We start from the raw sequence: 22945 nt of genomic DNA, 5'->3' as shown, positions 1-22945 counted from the left end.
GTATATTAGAATGTTATAATGTATGTTACAATGTTATAATGGATGTTAGAATGTTTTAATGGACGTTAGAATGTATATTAGAATGTTATAATGTATGTTAGAATGTTATAATGGATGTTAGAATGTTATAATGGATGTTAGAATGTATATTAGAATGTTGTAATGTATGTTAGAATGTTATAATGGATGTTAGAATGTTATAATGGATGTTATAATGAATATTAGAATGTTAGAATGGATGTTAGAATGTTATAATGGATGTTATAATGTATATTAGAATGTTATAATGTATGTTAGAATGCATGTTAGAATGTATATTAGAATATTATAGTGTATGTTAGAATGTTATAATGGATGTTAGAATGTATATTAGAATGTTATAATGGATGTTAGAATGTTATAATTGATTTTAGAATGTATATCAGAATGTTAAAAAGTATGTTAGAATGTTATAATGGATGTTAGAATGTATATTAGAATGTTAGAATGTATGTTACAATGTTATAATGTATGTTAGAATGTTAGAATGGATGTTATAATGTATACTAGAATGTTATAATGTATTTTAGATTGTAATAATGTATGTTCGAATGTTATAATGGATGTTAGAATGTATATTAGAATGTTATAATGTATGTTACAATGTTATAATGTATGTTAGAATGTTATAATGGATGTTAGAATGTATATTAGAATGTTAGAATGTATGTTAGAATGTTACAACGGATGATATAATGTTATAATGGATGTTATAATGAATATTAGAATGTTAGAATGGATGTTAGAATGTTATAATGGATGTTAGAATGTATATTAGAATGTTATAATGGATGTTAGAATATTATAATGGATGTTAGATTATTATAATGGATGTTATAATGTATATTAGAATGTTAAAACGGATGTTAGAATGATATAATTGATTTTAGAATGTATATCAGAATGTTAAAAAGTATGTTAGAATGTTATAATGGATTTTAGAATGTATATTAGAATGTCAGAATGTATGTTAGAATGTTATAATGGATGTTAGAATGTATATTAGAATGTTAGAATGTATGTTAGAATGTTATTATGGATGTTAGAATGTTATAATTGATGTTAGAATGTATATTAGAATGTTATAATGGATGTTAGAATGTATATTAGATTGTTATAATGTATGTTAGAATGTTATAATGGATGTTAGAATGTATATTAGAATGTTATAATGTATGTTACAATGTTATAATGGATGTTAGAATGTTATAATGGATGTTAGAATGTATATTAGAATGTTATAATGTATGTTACAATGTTATAATGGATGTTAGAATGTTATAATGGATGTTAGAATGTATATTAGAATGTTGTAATGTATGTTAGAATGTTATAATGGATGTTAGAATGTTATAATGTATGTTATAATGAATATTAGAATGTTATAATGTATGTTAGAATGCATGTTAGAATGTATATTAGAATGTTTTAGTGTATTTTAGAATGTTATAATGGATGTTAGAATGTATATTAGAATATTATAATGGATGTTAGAATGTTATAATGGATGATAGTACAATATAATGGATGTTATAATATATATTAGAATGTTATAATGTATGTTAGAATGTTATAATGGATGTTAGAATGTATATTAGATTGTTATAATGTATGTTAGAATGTTATAATGGATGTTAGAATGTATATTAGAATGTTATAATGTATGTTACAATGTTATAATGGATTTTAGAATGTTTTAATGGACGTTAGAATGTATATTAGAATGTTATAATGTATGTTAGAATGTTATAATGGATGTTAGAATGTTATAATGGATGTTAGAATGTATATTAGAATGTTGTAATGTATGTTAGAATGTTATAATGGATGTTAGAATGTTATAATGGATGTTATAATGAATATTAGAATGTTAGAATGGATGTTAGAATGTTATAATGGATGTTATAATGTATATTAGAATGTTATAATGTATGTTAGAATGCATGTTAGAATGTATATTAGAATATTATAGTGTATGTTAGAATGTTATAACGGATGTTAGAATGTATATTAGAATGTTATAATGGATGTTAGAATGTTATAATGTATGTTAGAATGGATGTTATAATGTATACTAGAATGTTATAATGTATTTTAGATTGTAATAATGTATGTTCGAATGTTATAATGGATGTTAGAATGTATATTAGAATGTTATAATGTATGTTACAATGTTATAATGTATGTTAGAATGTTATAATGGATGTTAGAATGTATATTAGAATGTTAGAATGTATGTTAGAATGTTACAATGGATGATATAATGTTATAATGGATGTTATAATGAATATTAGAATGTTAGAATGGATGTTAGAATGTTATAATAGATGTTAGAATGTATATTAGAATGTTATAATGGATGTTAGAATATTATAATGGATGTTAGATTATTATAATGGATGTTATAATGTATATTAGAATGTTAAAACGGATGTTAGAATGATATAATTGATTTTAGAATGTATATCAGAATGTTAAAAAGTATGTTAGAATGTTATAATGGATTTTAGAATGTATATTAGAATGTCAGAATGTATCTTAGAATGTTATAATGGATGTTAGAATGTATATTAGAATGCTAGAATGTATGTTAGAATGTTATTATGGATGTTAGAATGTTATAATTGATGTTAGAATGTATATTAGAATGTTATAATGTATGTTAGAATGTTATAATGGATGTTAGAATGTATATTAGATTGTTATAATGTATGTTAAAATGTTATAATGGATGTTAGAATGTATATTAGAATGTTATAATGTATGTTACAATGTTATAATGGATGTTAGAATGTTAAAATGGATGTTAGAATGTATATTAGAATGTTATAATGTATGTTACAATGTTATAATGGATGTTAGAATGTTATAATGGATGTTAGAATGTATATTAGAATGTTGTAATGTATGTTAGAATGTTATAATGGATGTTAGAATGTTATAATGTATGTTATAATGAATATTAGAATGTTATAATGTATGTTAGAATGCATGTTAGAATGTATATTAGAATGTTTTAGTGTATTTTAGAATGTTATAATGGATGTTAGAATGTATATTAGAATTTTATAATGGATGTTAGAATGTTATAATGGATGATAGTACAATATAATGGATGTTATAATATATATTAGAATGTTATAATGTATGTTAGAATGTTATAATGGATGTTAGAATGTATATTAGATTGTTATAATGTATGTTAGAATGTTATAATGGATGTTAGAATGTATATTAGAATGTTATAATGTATGTTACAATGTTATAATGGATGTTAGAATGTTTTAATGGACGTTAGAATGTATATTAGAATGTTATAATGTTTGTTAGAATGTTATAATGGATGTTAGAATGTTATAATGGATGTTAGAATGTATATTAGAATGTTGTAATGTATGTTAGAATGTTATAATGGATGTTAGAATGTTATAATGGATGTTATAATGAATATTAGAATGTTAGAATGGATGTTAGAATGTTATAATGGATGTTATAATGTATATTAGAATGTTATAATGTATGTTAGAATGCATGTTAGAATGTATATTAGAATATTATAGTGTATGTTAGAATGTTATAATGGATGTTAGAATGTATATTAGAATGTTATAATGGATGTTAGAATGTTATAATTGATTTTAGAATGTATATCAGAATGTTAAAAAGTATGTTAGAATGTTATAATGGATGTTAGAATGTATGTTAGAATGTACATTAGAATGTTAGAATGTATGTTAGAATGTTATTATGGATGTTAGAATGTTATAATTGATGTTAGAATGTATATTAGAATGTTATAATGTATGTTAGAATGTTATAATTGATGTTAGAATGTATATTAGATTGTTATAATGTATGTTAGAATGTTATAATGGATGTTAAAATGTATATTAGAATGTTATAATGGATGTTAGAATGTATATTAGAATGTTATAATGTATGTTACAATGTTATAATGGATGTTAGAATGTTTTAATGGATGTTAGAATGTATATTAGAATGTTATAATGTATGTTACAATGTTATAATGGATGTTAGAATGTTATAATGGATGTTAGAATGTATATTAGAATGTTTTAATGTATATTAGAATGTTAGAATGTATGTTAGAATGTTATAATGGATGTTAGAATGTATATTAGAATGTTAGAATGTATGTTAGAATGTTATTATGGAAGTTAGAATGTTATAATTGATGTTAGAATGTATATTAGAATGTTATAATGTATGTTAGAATGTTATAATGGATGTTAGAATGTTATAATGGATGTTAGAATGTATATTAGAATGTTAGAATGTATGTTAGAATGTTATAATGGATGTTAGAATGTATATTAGAATGTTATTATGGATGTTAGAATGTTATAATGGAAGTTAGAATGTTATAATGGATGTTAAAATATTATAATGGATGTTATAATGTATATTAGAATGTTAAAATGGATGATTGAATGTTATAATTGATGTTAGAATGTATATTAGAATGTTACAATGTATGTTAGAATGTTATAATGGATGTTAAAATGTATATTACAAAGTTATAATGTATTTTAGAATGTTATAATGGATGTTTGAATGTATTTTAGATTGTTATAATGTATGATAGAATGTTATAATGGATATTAGAATATATATTAGAATGTTATAATGTATGTTACAATGCTATAATGTATGTTAGAATGTTATAATGGATGTTAAAATGTATACTAGAATGTTATAATGTATGTTAGAATGCATATTAGAATGTTATAATGTATGGTAGAATGTTATAATGGATGTTAGAATGTATATTAGATTGTTATAATGTATGTTAGAATGTTATAATGGATGTTAGAATGTATATTAGAATGTTATAATGTATGATAGAATGTTTTAATGGATATTAGAATGTATATTAGAATGTTATAATGTATGTTAGAATGTTATAATGGATGTTATAATGAATATTAGAATGTTAGAATGGATGTTAGAATGTTATAATGGATGTTATAATGTATATTAAAATGTTATAATGTATGTTAGAATGCATGTTAGAATGTATATTAGAATATTATAGTGTATGTTAGAATGTTATAATGGATGTTAGAATGTATATTAGAATGTTTTAATGGATGTTAGAATATTATAATGGATGTTATAATGTATATTAGAATGTTAAAAAGTATGTTAGAATGTTATAATGGATGTTAGAATGTATATTCGAATGTTAGAATGTATGTTAGAATGTTATAATGGATGTTAGAATGTATATTAGAATGTTAGAATGTATGTTAGAATGTTATTATGGATGTTAGAATGTTATAATTGATGTTAGAATATATATTAGAATGTTATAATGTATATTAGAATGTTCTATTGGATGTTAGAATGTATATTAGATTGTTATAATGTATGTTAGAATGTTATATTGGATGTTAGAATGTATATTAGAATGTTATAATGTATGTTAGAATGTTATAAAGGATGTTAGAATGTTATAATGGATGTTAGAATGTATATTATAATGTTAGAATGTATGTTAGAATGTTATTATGGATGTTAGAATGTTATAATGGATGTTAGAATGTATATTAGAAAGTTATAATGTATGTTAGAATGTTATTTTGGATGTTAAAATGTATTTTAGATTGTTATAATGTATGTTAGAATGTTATAATAGATGTTAGAATGTATATTAGAATGTTATAATGTATGTTACAATGTTATAATGTATGTTAGAATGTTATAATGGATGTTATAATGTATACTAGAATGTTATAATGTATTTTAGATTGTAATAATGTATGTTCGAATGTTATAATGGATGTTAGAAAGTATATTAGAATGTTATAATGTATGTTACAATGTTATAATGTATGTTAGAATGTTATAATGGATGTTTGAATGTATATTAGAATGTTATAATGTATGTTAGAATGTTAAAATGGATGATAGAATGTTATAATGGATGTTATAATGAATATTAGTATGTTAGAATGGATGTTAGAATGTTATAATGGATGTTATAATGTATATTAGAATGTTATAATGTATGTTAGAATGCATGTTACAATGTATATTAGAATATTATAATGTATGTTATAATGTTATATTGGATGTTAGAATGTATATTAGAATATTATAATGGATGTTACAATATTATAATGGATGTTAGATTATTATAATGGATGTTATAATGTATATTAGAATGTTAAAATGGATGTTAGAATGTTATAATTGATTTTAGAATGTATATCAGAATGTTAAAAAGTATGTTAGAATGTTATAATGGATGTTAGAATGTATATTAGAATGTTAGAATGTATGTTAGAATGTTATAATGGATGTTAGAATGTATATTAGAATGTTAGAATGTATGTTAGAATGTTATTATAATTGTTAGAATGTTATAATTGTTGTTAGAATGTATAATAGAATGTTATAATGTATGTTAGAATGTTATAATTGATGTTAGAATGTATATTAGATTGTTATAATGTATGTTAGAATGTTATAATGGATGTTAAAATGTATATTAGAATGTTATAATGTATGTTAGGATGTTATAATGTATGTTAGAATGTTATAATGGATGTTAGAATGTATATTAAATTGTTATAATGTATGTTAGAATGTTATAATGGATGTTAGAATGTATATTAGAATGTTATAATGTATGTTAGAATGTTATAATGGATATTAGAATGTTATATTGGATGTTAGAATGTATATTAGATTGTTATAAGGTATGTTAGAATGTTATATTGGATGTTAGAATGTTATAATGGATGTTAGAATGTATATTAGAATGTTATAATGTATGTTAGAATGTTATAAAGGATGTTAGAATGTTAGAATGGATGTTAGAATGTATATTATAATGTTAGTATATATGTTAGAATGTTATTATGGATGTTAGAATGTTATAATGGATGTTAGAATGTATATTAGAAAGTTATAATGGATGTTAGAATGTTATTTTGGATGTTAAAATGTATTTTAGATTGTTATAATGTATGTTAGAATGTTATAATAGATGTTAGAATGTATATTAGAATGTTAGAATGTATGTTACAATGTTATAATGTATGTTAGAATGTTAGAATGGATGTTATAATGTATACTAGAATGTTATAATGTATTTTAGATTGTAATAATGTATGTTCGAATGTTATAATGGATGTTAGAATGTATATTAGAATGTTATAATGTATGTTACAATGTTATAATGTATGTTAGAATGTTATAATGGATGTTAGAATGTATATTAGAATGTTAGAATGTATGTTAGAATGTTACAATGGATGATATAATGTTATAATGAATGTTATAATGAATATTAGAATGTTAGAATGGATGTTAGAATGTTATAATGGATGTTAGAATGTATATTAGAATGTTATAATGGATGTTAGAATATTATAATGGATGTTAGATTATTATAATGGATGTTATAATGTATATTAGAATGTTAAAACGGATGTTAGAATGATATAATTGATTTTAGAATGTATATCAGAATGTTAAAAAGTATGTTAGAATGTTATAATGGATTTTAGAATGTATATTAGAATGTCAGAATGTATGTTAGAATGTTATAATGGATGTTAGAATGTATATTAGAATGTTAGAATGTATGTTAGAATGTTATTATGGATGTTAGAATGTTATAATTGATGTTAGAATGTATATTAGAATGTTATAATGTATGTTAGAATGTTATAATGGATGTTAGAATGTATATTAGATTGTTATAATGTATGTTAAAATGTTATAATGGATGTTAGAATGTATATTAGAATGTTATAATGTATGTTACAATGTTATAATGGATGTTAGAATGTTATAATGGATGTTAGAATGTATATTAGAATGTTATAATGTATGTTACAATGTTATAATGGATGTTAGAATGTTATAATGGATGTTAGAATGTATATTAGAATGTTGTAATGTATGTTAGAATGTTATAATGGATGTTAGAATGTTATAATGTATGTTATAATGAATATTAGAATGTTATAATGTATGTTAGAATGCATGTTAGAATGTATATTAGAATGTTTTAGTGTATTTTAGAATGTTATAATGGATGTTAGAATGTATATTAGAATATTATAATGGATGTTAGAATGTTATAATGGATGATAGTACAATATAATGGATGTTATAATATATATTAGAATGTTATAATGTATGTTAGAATGTTATAATGGATGTTAGAATGTATATTAGATTGTTATAATGTATGTTAGAATGTTATAATGGATGTTAGAATGTATATTAGAATGTTATAATGTATGTTACAATGTTATAATGGATGTTAGAATGTTTTAATGGACGTTAGAATGTATATTAGAATGTTATAATGTATGTTAGAATGTTATAATGGATGTTAGAATGTTATAATGGATGTTAGAATGTATATTAGAATGTTGTAATGTATGTTAGAATGTTATAATGGATGTTAGAATGTTATAATGGATGTTATAATGAATATTAGAATGTTAGAATGGATGTTAGAATGTTATAATGGATGTTATAATGTATATTAGAATGTTATAATGTATGTTAGAATGCATGTTAGAATGTATATTAGAATATTATAGTGTATGTTAGAATGTTATAACGGATGTTAGAATGTATATTAGAATGTTATAATGGATGTTAGAATGTTATAATGTATGTTAGAATGTTAGAATGGATGTTATAATGTATACTAGAATGTTATAATGTATTTTAGATTGTAATAATGTATGTTCGAATGTTATAATGGATGTTAGAATGTATATTAGAATGTTCTAATGTATGTTACAATGTTATAATGTATGTTAGAATGTTATAATGGATGTTAGAATGTATATTAGAATGTTAGAATGTATGTTAGAATGTTACAACGGATGATATAATGTTATAATGGATGTTATAATGAATATTAGAATGTTAGAATGGATGTTAGAATGTTATAATGGATGTTAGAATGTATATTAGAATGTTATAATGGATGTTAGAATATTATAATGGATGTTAGATTATTATAATGGATGTTATAATGTATATTAGAATGTTAAAACGGATGTTAGAATGATATAATTGATTTTAGAATGTATATCAGAATGTTAAAAAGTATGTTAGAATGTTATAATGGATTTTAGAATGTATATTAGAATGTCAGAATGTATCTTAGAATGTTATAATGGATGTTAGAATGTATATTAGAATGTTAGAATGTATGTTAGAATGTTATTATGGATGTTAGAATGTTATAATTGATGTTAGAATGTATATTAGAATGTTATAATGTATGTTAGAATGTTATAATGGATGTTAGAATGTATATTAGATTGTTATAATGTATGTTAAAATGTTATAATGGATGTTAGAATGTATATTAGAATGTTATAATGTATGTTACAATGTTATAATGGATGTTAGAATGTTAAAATGGATGTTAGAATGTATATTAGAATGTTATAATGTATGTTACAATGTTATAATGGATGTTAGAATGTTATAATGGATGTTAGAATGTATATTAGAATGTTGTAATGTATGTTAGAATGTTATAATGGATGTTAGAATGTTATAATGTATGTTATAATGAATATTAGAATGTTATAATGTATGTTAGAATGCATGTTAGAATGTATATTAGAATGTTTTAGTGTATTTTAGAATGTTATAATGGATGTTAGAATGTATATTAGAATTTTATAATGGATGTTAGAATGTTATAATGGATGATAGTACAATATAATGGATGTTATAATATATATTAGAATGTTATAATGTATGTTAGAATGTTATAATGGATGTTAGAATGTATATTAGATTGTTATAATGTATGTTAGAATGTTATAATGGATGTTAGAATGTATATTAGAATGTTATAATGTATGTTACAATGTTATAATGGATGTTAGAATGTTTTAATGGACGTTAGAATGTATATTAGAATGTTATAATGTTTGTTAGAATGTTATAATGGATGTTAGAATGTTATAATGGATGTTAGAATGTATATTAGAATGTTGTAATGTATGTTAGAATGTTATAATGGATGTTAGAATGTTATAATGGATGTTATAATGAATATTAGAATGTTAGAATGGATGTTAGAATGTTATAATGGATGTTATAATGTATATTAGAATGTTATAATGTATGTTAGAATGCATGTTAGAATGTATATTAGAATATTATAGTGTATGTTAGAATGTTATAATGGATGTTAGAATGTATATTAGAATGTTATAATGGATGTTAGAATGTTATAATTGATTTTAGAATGTATATCAGAATGTTAAAAAGTATGTTAGAATGTTATAATGGATGTTAGAATGTATGTTAGAATGTATATTAGAATGTTAGAATGTATGTTAGAATGTTATTATGGATGTTAGAATGTTATAATTGATGTTAGAATGTATATTAGAATGTTATAATGTATGTTAGAATGTTATAATTGATGTTAGAATGTATATTAGATTGTTATAATGTATGTTAGAATGTTATAATGGATGTTAAAATGTATATTAGAATGTTATAATGGATGTTAGAATGTATATTAGAATGTTATAATGTATGTTACAATGTTATAATGGATGTTAGAATGTTTTAATGGATGTTAGAATGTATATTAGAATGTTATAATGTATGTTACAATGTTATAATGGATGTTAGAATGTTATAATGGATGTTAGAATGTATATTAGAATGTTTTAATGTATATTAGAATGTTAGAATGTATGTTAGAATGTTATAATGGATGTTAGAATGTATATTAGAATGTTAGAATGTATGTTAGAATGTTATTATGGAAGTTAGAATGTTATAATTGATGTTAGAATGTATATTAGAATGTTATAATGTATGTTAGAATGTTATAATGGATGTTAGAATGTTATAATGGATGTTAGAATGTATATTAGAATGTTTTAATGTATATTAGAATGTTAGAATGTATGTTAGAATGTTATAATGGATGTTAGAATGTATATTAGAATGTTATTATGGATGTTAGAATGTTATAATGGAAGTTAGAATGTTATAATGGATGTTAAAATATTATAATGGATGTTATAATGTATATTAGAATGTTAAAATGGATGATTGAATGTTATAATTGATGTTAGAATGTATATTAGAATGTTACAATGTATGTTAGAATGTTATAATGGATGTTAAAATGTATATTACAAAGTTATAATGTATTTTAGAATGTTATAATGGATGTTTGAATGTATTTTAGATTGTTATAATGTATGATAGAATGTTATAATGGATATTAGAATATATATTAAAAAGGTTATAATGTATGTTACAATGCTATAATGTATGTTAGAATGTTATAATGGATGTTAAAATGTATACTAGAATGTTATAATGTATGTTAGAATGTATATTAGAATGTTATAATGTATGTTACAATGTTATAATGTATGTTAGAATGTTATAATGGATGTTAGAATGTATATTAGAATGTTAGAATGTATGTTAGAATGTTACAATGGATGATATAATGTTATAATGAATGTTATAATGAATATTAGAATGTTAGAATGGATGTTAGAATGTTATAATGGATGTTAGAATGTATATTAGAATGTTATAATGGATGTTAGAATATTATAATGGATGTTAGATTATTATAATGGATGTTATAATGTATATTAGAATGTTAAAACGGATGTTAGAATGATATAATTGATTTTAGAATGTATATCAGAATGTTAAAAAGTATGTTAGAATGTTATAATGGATTTTAGAATGTATATTAGAATGTCAGAATGTATGTTAGAATGTTATAATGGATGTTAGAATGTATATTAGAATGTTAGAATGTATGTTAGAATGTTATTATGGATGTTAGAATGTTATAATTGATGTTAGAATGTATATTAGAATGTTATAATGTATGTTAGAATGTTATAATGGATGTTAGAATGTATATTAGATTGTTATAATGTATGTTAAAATGTTATAATGGATGTTAGAATGTATATTAGAATGTTATAATGTATGTTACAATGTTATAATGGATGTTAGAATGTTATAATGGATGTTAGAATGTATATTAGAATGTTATAATGTATGTTACAATGTTATAATGGATGTTAGAATGTTATAATGGATGTTAGAATGTATATTAGAATGTTGTAATGTATGTTAGAATGTTATAATGGATGTTAGAATGTTATAATGTATGTTATAATGAATATTAGAATGTTATAATGTATGTTAGAATGCATGTTAGAATGTATATTAGAATGTTTTAGTGTATTTTAGAATGTTATAATGGATGTTAGAATGTATATTAGAATATTATAATGGATGTTAGAATGTTATAATGGATGATAGTACAATATAATGGATGTTATAATATATATTAGAATGTTATAATGTATGTTAGAATGTTATAATGGATGTTAGAATGTATATTAGATTGTTATAATGTATGTTAGAATGTTATAATGGATGTTAGAATGTATATTAGAATGTTATAATGTATGTTACAATGTTATAATGGATGTTAGAATGTTTTAATGGACGTTAGAATGTATATTAGAATGTTATAATGTATGTTAGAATGTTATAATGGATGTTAGAATGTTATAATGGATGTTAGAATGTATATTAGAATGTTGTAATGTATGTTAGAATGTTATAATGGATGTTAGAATGTTATAATGGATGTTATAATGAATATTAGAATGTTAGAATGGATGTTAGAATGTTATAATGGATGTTATAATGTATATTAGAATGTTATAATGTATGTTAGAATGCATGTTAGAATGTATATTAGAATATTATAGTGTATGTTAGAATGTTATAACGGATGTTAGAATGTATATTAGAATGTTATAATGGATGTTAGAATGTTATAATGTATGTTAGAATGTTAGAATGGATGTTATAATGTATACTAGAATGTTATAATGTATTTTAGATTGTAATAATGTATGTTCGAATGTTATAATGGATGTTAGAATGTATATTAGAATGTTCTAATGTATGTTACAATGTTATAATGTATGTTAGAATGTTATAATGGATGTTAGAATGTATATTAGAATGTTAGAATGTATGTTAGAATGTTACAACGGATGATATAATGTTATAATGGATGTTATAATGAATATTAGAATGTTAGAATGGATGTTAGAATGTTATAATGGATGTTAGAATGTATATTAGAATGTTATAATGGATGTTAGAATATTATAATGGATGTTAGATTATTATAATGGATGTTATAATGTATATTAGAATGTTAAAACGGATGTTAGAATGATATAATTGATTTTAGAATGTATATCAGAATGTTAAAAAGTATGTTAGAATGTTATAATGGATTTTAGAATGTATATTAGAATGTCAGAATGTATCTTAGAATGTTATAATGGATGTTAGAATGTATATTAGAATGTTAGAATGTATGTTAGAATGTTATTATGGATGTTAGAATGTTATAATTGATGTTAGAATGTATATTAGAATGTTATAATGTATGTTAGAATGTTATAATGGATGTTAGAATGTATATTAGATTGTTATAATGTATGTTAAAATGTTATAATGGATGTTAGAATGTATATTAGAATGTTATAATGTATGTTACAATGTTATAATGGATGTTAGAATGTTAAAATGGATGTTAGAATGTATATTAGAATGTTATAATGTATGTTACAATGTTATAATGGATGTTAGAATGTTATAATGGATGTTAGAATGTATATTAGAATGTTGTAATGTATGTTAGAATGTTATAATGGATGTTAGAATGTTATAATGTATGTTATAATGAATATTAGAATGTTATAATGTATGTTAGAATGCATGTTAGAATGTATATTAGAATGTTTTAGTGTATTTTAGAATGTTATAATGGATGTTAGAATGTATATTAGAATTTTATAATGGATGTTAGAATGTTATAATGGATGATAGTACAATATAATGGATGTTATAATATATATTAGAATGTTATAATGTATGTTAGAATGTTATAATGGATGTTAGAATGTATATTAGATTGTTATAATGTATGTTAGAATGTTATAATGGATGTTAGAATGTATATTAGAATGTTATAATGTATGTTACAATGTTATAATGGATGTTAGAATGTTTTAATGGACGTTAGAATGTATATTAGAATGTTATAATGTTTGTTAGAATGTTATAATGGATGTTAGAATGTTATAATGGATGTTAGAATGTATATTAGAATGTTGTAATGTATGTTAGAATGTTATAATGGATGTTAGAATGTTATAATGGATGTTATAATGAATATTAGAATGTTAGAATGGATGTTAGAATGTTATAATGGATGTTATAATGTATATTAGAATGTTATAATGTATGTTAGAATGCATGTTAGAATGTATATTAGAATATTATAGTGTATGTTAGAATGTTATAATGGATGTTAGAATGTATATTAGAATGTTATAATGGATGTTAGAATGTTATAATTGATTTTAGAATGTATATCAGAATGTTAAAAAGTATGTTAGAATGTTATAATGGATGTTAGAATGTATGTTAGAATGTATATTAGAATGTTAGAATGTATGTTAGAATGTTATTATGGATGTTAGAATGTTATAATTGATGTTAGAATGTATATTAGAATGTTATAATGTATGTTAGAATGTTATAATTGATGTTAGAATGTATATTAGATTGTTATAATGTATGTTAGAATGTTATAATGGATGTTAAAATGTATATTAGAATGTTATAATGGATGTTAGAATGTATATTAGAATGTTATAATGTATGTTACAATGTTATAATGGATGTTAGAATGTTTTAATGGATGTTAGAATGTATATTAGAATGTTATAATGTATGTTACAATGTTATAATGGATGTTAGAATGTTATAATGGATGTTAGAATGTATATTAGAATGTTTTAATGTATATTAGAATGTTAGAATGTATGTTAGAATGTTATAATGGATGTTAGAATGTATATTAGAATGTTAGAATGTATGTTAGAATGTTATTATGGAAGTTAGAATGTTATAATTGATGTTAGAATGTATATTAGAATGTTATAATGTATGTTAGAATGTTATAATGGATGTTAGAATGTTATAATGGATGTTAGAATGTATATTAGAATGTTTTAATGTATATTAGAATGTTAGAATGTATGTTAGAATGTTATAATGGATGTTAGAATGTATATTAGAATGTTATTATGGATGTTAGAATGTTATAATGGAAGTTAGAATGTTATAATGGATGTTAAAATATTATAATGGATGTTATAATGTATATTAGAATGTTAAAATGGATGATTGAATGTTATAATTGATGTTAGAATGTATATTAGAATGTTACAATGTATGTTAGAATGTTATAATGGATGTTAAAATGTATATTACAAAGTTATAATGTATTTTAGAATGTTATAATGGATGTTTGAATGTATTTTAGATTGTTATAATGTATGATAGAATGTTATAATGGATATTAGAATATATATTAAAAAGGTTATAATGTATGTTACAATGCTATAATGTATGTTAGAATGTTATAATGGATGTTAAAATGTATACTAGAATGTTATAATGTATGTTAGAATGCATATTAGAATGTTATAATGTATGGTAGAATGTTATAATGGATGTTAGAATGTATATTAGATTGTTATAATGTATGTTAGAATGTTATAATGGATGTTAGAATGTATATTAGAATGTTATAATGTATGATAGAATGTTTTAATGGATATTAGAATGTATATTAGAATGTTATAATGTATGTTAGAATGTTATAATGGATGTTATAATGAATATTAGAATGTTAGAATGGATGTTAGAATGTTATAATGGATGTTATAATGTATATTAAAATGTTATAATGTATGTTAGAATGCATGTTAGAATGTATATTAGAATATTATAGTGTATGTTAGAATGTTATAATGGATGTTAGAATGTATATTAGAATGTTTTAATGGATGTTAGAATATTATAATGGATGTTATAATGTATATTAGAATGTTAAAAAGTATGTTAGAATGTTATAATGGATGTTAGAATGTATATTCGAATGTTAGAATGTATGTTAGAATGTTATAATGGATGTTAGAATGTATATTAGAATGTTAGAATGTATGTTAGAATGTTATTATGGATGTTAGAATGTTATAATTGATGTTAGAATATATATTAGAATGTTATAATGTATATTAAAATGTTCTATTGGATGTTAGAATGTATATTAGATTGTTATAATGTATGTTAGAATGTTATATTGGATGTTAGAATGTATATTAGAATGTTATAATGTATGTTAGAATGTTATAAAGGATGTTAGAATGTTATAATGGATGTTAGAATGTATATTATAATGTTAGAATGTATGTTAGAATGTTATTATGGATGTTAGAATGTTATAATGGATGTTAGAATGTATATTAGAAAGTTATAATGTATGTTAGAATGTTATTTTGGATGTTAAAATGTATTTTAGATTGTTATAATGTATGTTAGAATGTTATAATAGATGTTAGAATGTATATTAGAATGTTATAATGTATGTTACAATGTTATAATGTATGTTAGAATGTTATAATGGATGTTATAATGTATACTAGAATGTTATAATGTATTTTAGATTGTAATAATGTATGTTCGAATGTTATAATGGATGTTAGAAAGTATATTAGAATGTTATAATGTATGTTACAATGTTATAATGTATGTTAGAATGTTATAATGGATGTTTGAATGTATATTAGAATGTTATAATGTATGTTAGAATGTTAAAATGGATGATAGAATGTTATAATGGATGTTATAATGAATATTAGTATGTTAGAATGGATGTTAGAATGTTATAATGGATGTTATAATGTATATTAGAATGTTATAATGTATGTTAGAATGCATGTTAGAATGTATATTAGAATATTATAATGTATGTTATAATGTTATATTGGATGTTAGAATGTATATTAGAATATTATAATGGATGTTACAATATTATAATGGATGTTAGATTATTATAATGGATGTTATAATGTATATTAGAATGTTAAAATGGATGTTAGAATGTTATAATTGATTTTAGAATGTATATCAGAATGTTAAAAAGTATGTTAGAATGTTATAATGGATGTTAGAATGTATATTAGAATGTTAGAATGTATGTTAGAATGTTATAATGGATGTTAGAATGTATATTAGAATGTTAGAATGTATGTTAGAATGTTATTATAATTGTTAGAATGTTATAATTGTTGTTAGAATGTATAATAGAATGTTATAATGTATGTTAGAATGTTATAATTGATGTTATAATGTATATTAGATTGTTATAATGTATGTTATAATGTTATAATGGATGTTAAAATGTATATTAGAATGTTATAATGTATGTTAGGATGTTATAATGTATGTTAGAATGTTATAATGGATGTTAGAATGTATATTAAATTGTTATAATGTATGTTAGAATGTTATAATGGATGTTAGAATGTATATTAGAATGTTATAATGTATGTTAGAATGTTATAATGGATATTAGAATGTTATATTGGATGTTAGAATGTATATTAGATTGTTATAAGGTATGTTAGAATGTTATATTGGATGTTAGAATGTTATAATGGATGTTAGAATGTATATTAGAATGTTATAATGTATGTTAGAATGTTATAAAGGATGTTAGAATGTTAGAATGGATGTTAGAATGTATATTATAATGTTAGTATATATGTTAGAATGTTATTATGGATGTTAGAATGTTATAATGGATGTTAGAATGTATATTAGAAAGTTATAATGGATGTTAGAATGTTATTTTGGATGTTAAAATGTATTTTAGATTGTTATAATGTATGTTAGAATGTTATAATAGATGTTAGAATGTATATTAGAATGTTAGAATGTATGTTACAATGTTATAATGTATGTTAGAATGTTAGAATGGATGTTATAATGTATACTAGAATGTTATAATGTATTTTAGATTGTAATAATGTATGTTCGAATGTTATAATGGATGTTAGAATGTATATTAGAATGTTATAATGTATGTTACAATGTTATAATGTATGTTAGAATGTTATAATGGATGTTAGAATGTATATTAGAATGTTAGAATGTATGTTAGAATGTTACAATGGATGATATAATGTTATAATGAATGTTATAATGAATATTAGAATGTTAGAATGGATGTTAGAATGTTATAATGGATGTTAGAATGTATATTAGAATGTTATAATGGATGTTAGAATATTATAATGGATGTTAGATTATTATAATGGATGTTATAATGTATATTAGAATGTTAAAACGGATGTTAGAATGATATAATTGATTTTAGAATGTATATCAGAATGTTAAAAAGTATGTTAGAATGTTATAATGGATTTTAGAATGTATATTAGAATGTCAGAATGTATGTTAGAATGTTATAATGGATGTTAGAATGTATATTAGAATGTTAGAATGTATGTTAGAATGTTATTATGGATGTTAGAATGTTATAATTGATGTTAGAATGTATATTAGAATGTTATAATGTATGTTAGAATGTTATAATGGATGTTAGAATGTATATTAGATTGTTATAATGTATGTTAAAATGTTATAATGGATGTTAGAATGTATATTAGAATGTTATAATGTATGTTACAATGTTATAATGGATGTTAGAATGTTATAATGGATGTTAGAATGTATATTAGAATGTTATAATGTATGTTACAATGTTATAATGGATGTTAGAATGTTATAATGGATGTTAGAATGTATATTAGAATGTTGTAATGTATGTTAGAATGTTATAATGGATGTTAGAATGTTATAATGTATGTTATAATGAATATTAGAATGTTATAATGTATGTTAGAATGCATGTTAGAATGTATATTAGAATGTTTTAGTGTATTTTAGAATGTTATAATGGATGTTAGAATGTATATTAGAATATTATAATGGATGTTAGAATGTTATAATGGATGATAGTACAATATAATGGATGTTATAATATATATTAGAATGTTATAATGTATGTTAGAATGTTATAATGGATGTTAGAATGTATATTAGATTGTTATAATGTATGTTAGAATGTTATAATGGATGTTAGAATGTATATTAGAATGTTATAATGTATGTTACAATGTTATAATGGATGTTAGAATGTTTTAATGGACGTTAGAATGTATATTAGAATGTTATAATGTTTGTTAGAATGTTATAATGGATGTTAGAATGTTATAATGGATGTTAGAATGTATATTAGAATGTTGTAATGTATGTTAGAATGTTATAATGGATGTTAGAATGTTATAATGGATGTTATAATGAATATTAGAATGTTAGAATGGATGTTAGAATGTTATAATGGATGTTATAATGTATATTAGAATGTTATAATGTATGTTAGAATGCATGTTAGAATGTATATTAGAATATTATAGTGTATGTTAGAATGTTATAATGGATGTTAGAATGTATATTAGAATGTTATAATGGATGTTAGAATGTTATAATTGATTTTAGAATGTATATCAGAATGTTAAAAAGTATGTTAGAATGTTATAATGGATGTTAGAATTTATATTAGAATGTTAGAATGTATGTTACAATGATATAATGTATGTTAGAATGTTAGAATGGATGTTATAATGTATACTAGAATGTTATAATGTATTTTAGATTGTAATAATGTATGTTCGAATGTTATAATGGATGTTAAAATGTATATTAGAATGTTATAATATATGTTACAATGTTATAATGTATGTCAGAATGTTATAATGGATGTTAGAATGTATATTAGAATGTTAGAATGTATGTTAGAATGTTACAATGGATGATATAATGTTATAATGGATGTTATAATGAATATTAGAATGTTAGAATGGATGTTAGAATGTTATAATGGATGTTAGAATGTATATTAGAATGTTATAATGGATGTTAGAATATTATAATGGATGTTAGATTATTATAATGGATGTTATAATGTATATTAGAATGTTAAAACGGATGTTAGAATCATATAATTGATTTTAGAATGTATATCAGAATGTTAAAAAGTATGTTAGAATGTTATAATGGATTTTAGAATGTATATTAGAATGTCAGAATGTATGTTAGAATGTTATAATGGATGTTAGAATGTATATTAGAATGTTAGAATGTATGTTAGAATGTTATTATGGATGTTAGAATGTTATAATTGATGTTAGAATGTATATTAGAATGTTATAATGTATGTTAGAATGTTATAATGGATGTTAGAATGTATATTAGATTGTTATAATGTATGTTAGAATGTTATAATGGATGTTAGAATGTATATTAGAATGTTATAATGTATGTTACAATGTTATAATGGATGTTAGAATGTTATAATGGATGTTAGAATGTATATTAGAATGTTATAATGTATGTTACAATGTTATAATGGATGTTAGAATGTTATAATGGATGTTAGAATGTATATTAGAATGTTGTAATGTATGTTAGAATGTTATAATGGATGTTAGAATGTTATAATGTATGTTATAATGAATATTAGAATGTTATAATGTATGTTAGAATGCATGTTAGAATGTATATTAGAATGTTTTAGTGTATTTTAGAATGTTATAATGGATGTTAGAATGTATATTAGAATATTATAATGGATGTTAGAATGTTATAATGGATGATAGTACATTATAATGGATGTTATAATATATATTAGAATGTTATAATGTAAGTTAGAATGTTATAATGGATGTTAGAATGTATATTAGATTGTTATAATGTATGTTAGAATGTTATAATGGATGTTAGAATGTATATTAGAATGTTATAATGTATGTTACAATGTTATAATGGATGTTAGAATGTTTTAATGGACGTTAGAATGTATATTAGAATGTTATAATGTATGTTAGAATGTTATAATGGATGTTAGAATGTTATAATGGATGTTAGAATGTATATAAGAATGTTAGAATGTATGTTAGAATGTTATAATGGATGTTAGAATGTTATAATGGATGTTATAATGAATATTAGAATGTTAGAATGGATGTTAGAATGTTATAATGGATGTTATAATGTATATTAGAATGTTATAATGTATGTTAGAATGCATGTTAGAATGTATATTAGAATATTATAGTGTATGTTAGAATGTTATAATGGATGTTAGAATGTATATTAGAATGTTATAATGGATGTTAGAATGTTATAATTGATTTTAGAATGTATATCAGAATGTTAAAAAGTATGTTAGATTGTTATAATGGATGTTAGAATGTATGTTAGAATGTATATTAGAATGTTAGAATGTATGTTAGAATGTTATTATGGATGTTAGAATGTTATAATTGATGTTAGAATGTATATTAGAATGTTATAATGTATGTTAGAATGTTATAATGGATGTTAGAATGTTATAATGGATGTTAGAATGTATATTAGAATGTTTTAATGTATATTAGAATGTTAGAATGTATGTTAGAATGTTATAATGGATGTTAGAATGTATATTAGAATGTTATTATGGATGTTAGAATGTTATAATGGAAGTTAGAATGTTATAATGGATGTTAAAATATTATAATGGATGTTATAATGTATATTAGAATGTTAAAATGGATGATTGAATGTTATAATTGATGTTAGAATGTATATTAGAATGTTACAATGTATGTTAGAATGTTATAATGGATGTTAAAATGTATATTACAAAGTTATAATGTATTTTAGAATGTTATAATGGATGTTTGTATGTATTTTAGATTGTTATAATGTATGTTACAATGCTATAATGTATGTTAGAATGTTATAATGGATGTTAGAATGTATACTAGAATGTTATAATGTATGTTAGAATGTATATTAGAATGTTATAATGTATGGTAGAATGTTATAATGGATGTTAGAATGTATATTAGATTGTTATAATGTATGTTAGAATGTTATAATGGATGTTAGAATGTATATTAGAATGTTATAATGTATGATAGAATGTTTTAATGGATATTAGAATGTATATTAGAATGTTATAATGTATGGTAGAATGTTATAATGGATGTTATAATGAATATTAGAATGTTAGAATGGATGTTAGAATGTTATAATGGATGTTATAATGTATATTAGAATGTTATAATGTATGTTAGAATGCATGTTAGAATGTATATTAGAATATTATAGTGTATGTTAGAATGTTATAATGGATGTTAGAATGTATATTAGAATGTTTTAATGGATGTTAGAATATTATAATGGATGTTATAATGTATATTAGAATGTTAAAAAGTATGTTAGAATGTTATAATGGATGTTAGAATGTATATTAGAATGTTAGAATGTATGTTAGAATGTTATAATGGATGTTAGAATGTATATTAGAATGTTAGAATGTATGTTAGAATGTTATTATGGATGTTAGAATGTTATAATTGATGTTAGAATATATATTAGAATGTTATAATGTATATTAGAATGTTATATTGGATGTCAGAATGTATATTAGATTGTTATAATGTATGTTAGAATGTTATATTGGATGTTAGAATGTATATTAGAATGTTATAATGTATGTTAGAATGTTATAAAGGATGTTAGAATGTTATAATGGATGTTAGAATGTATATTATAATGTTAGAATGTATGTTAGAATGTTATTATGGATGTTAGAATGTTATAATGGATGTTAGAATGTATATTAGAAAGTTATAATGTATGTTAGAATGTTATTTTGGATGTTAAAATGTATTTTAGATTGTTATAATGTATGTTAGAATGTTATAATAGATGTTAGAATGTATATTAGAATGTTATAATGTATGTTACAATGTTATAATGTATGTTAGAATGTTATAATGGATGTTATAATGTATACTAGAATGTTATAATGTATTTTAGATTGTAATAA

Source organism: Taudactylus pleione, unplaced genomic scaffold, assembly GCF_031769625.1.
Source record: "Taudactylus pleione unplaced genomic scaffold, aTauple2 ptg000946l, whole genome shotgun sequence".
NCBI lineage: Eukaryota > Metazoa > Chordata > Amphibia > Anura > Myobatrachidae > Taudactylus > Taudactylus pleione.
The sequence above is the reverse complement of the archived record's forward strand: the minus strand, read 5'-3'. Positions refer to the sequence as shown.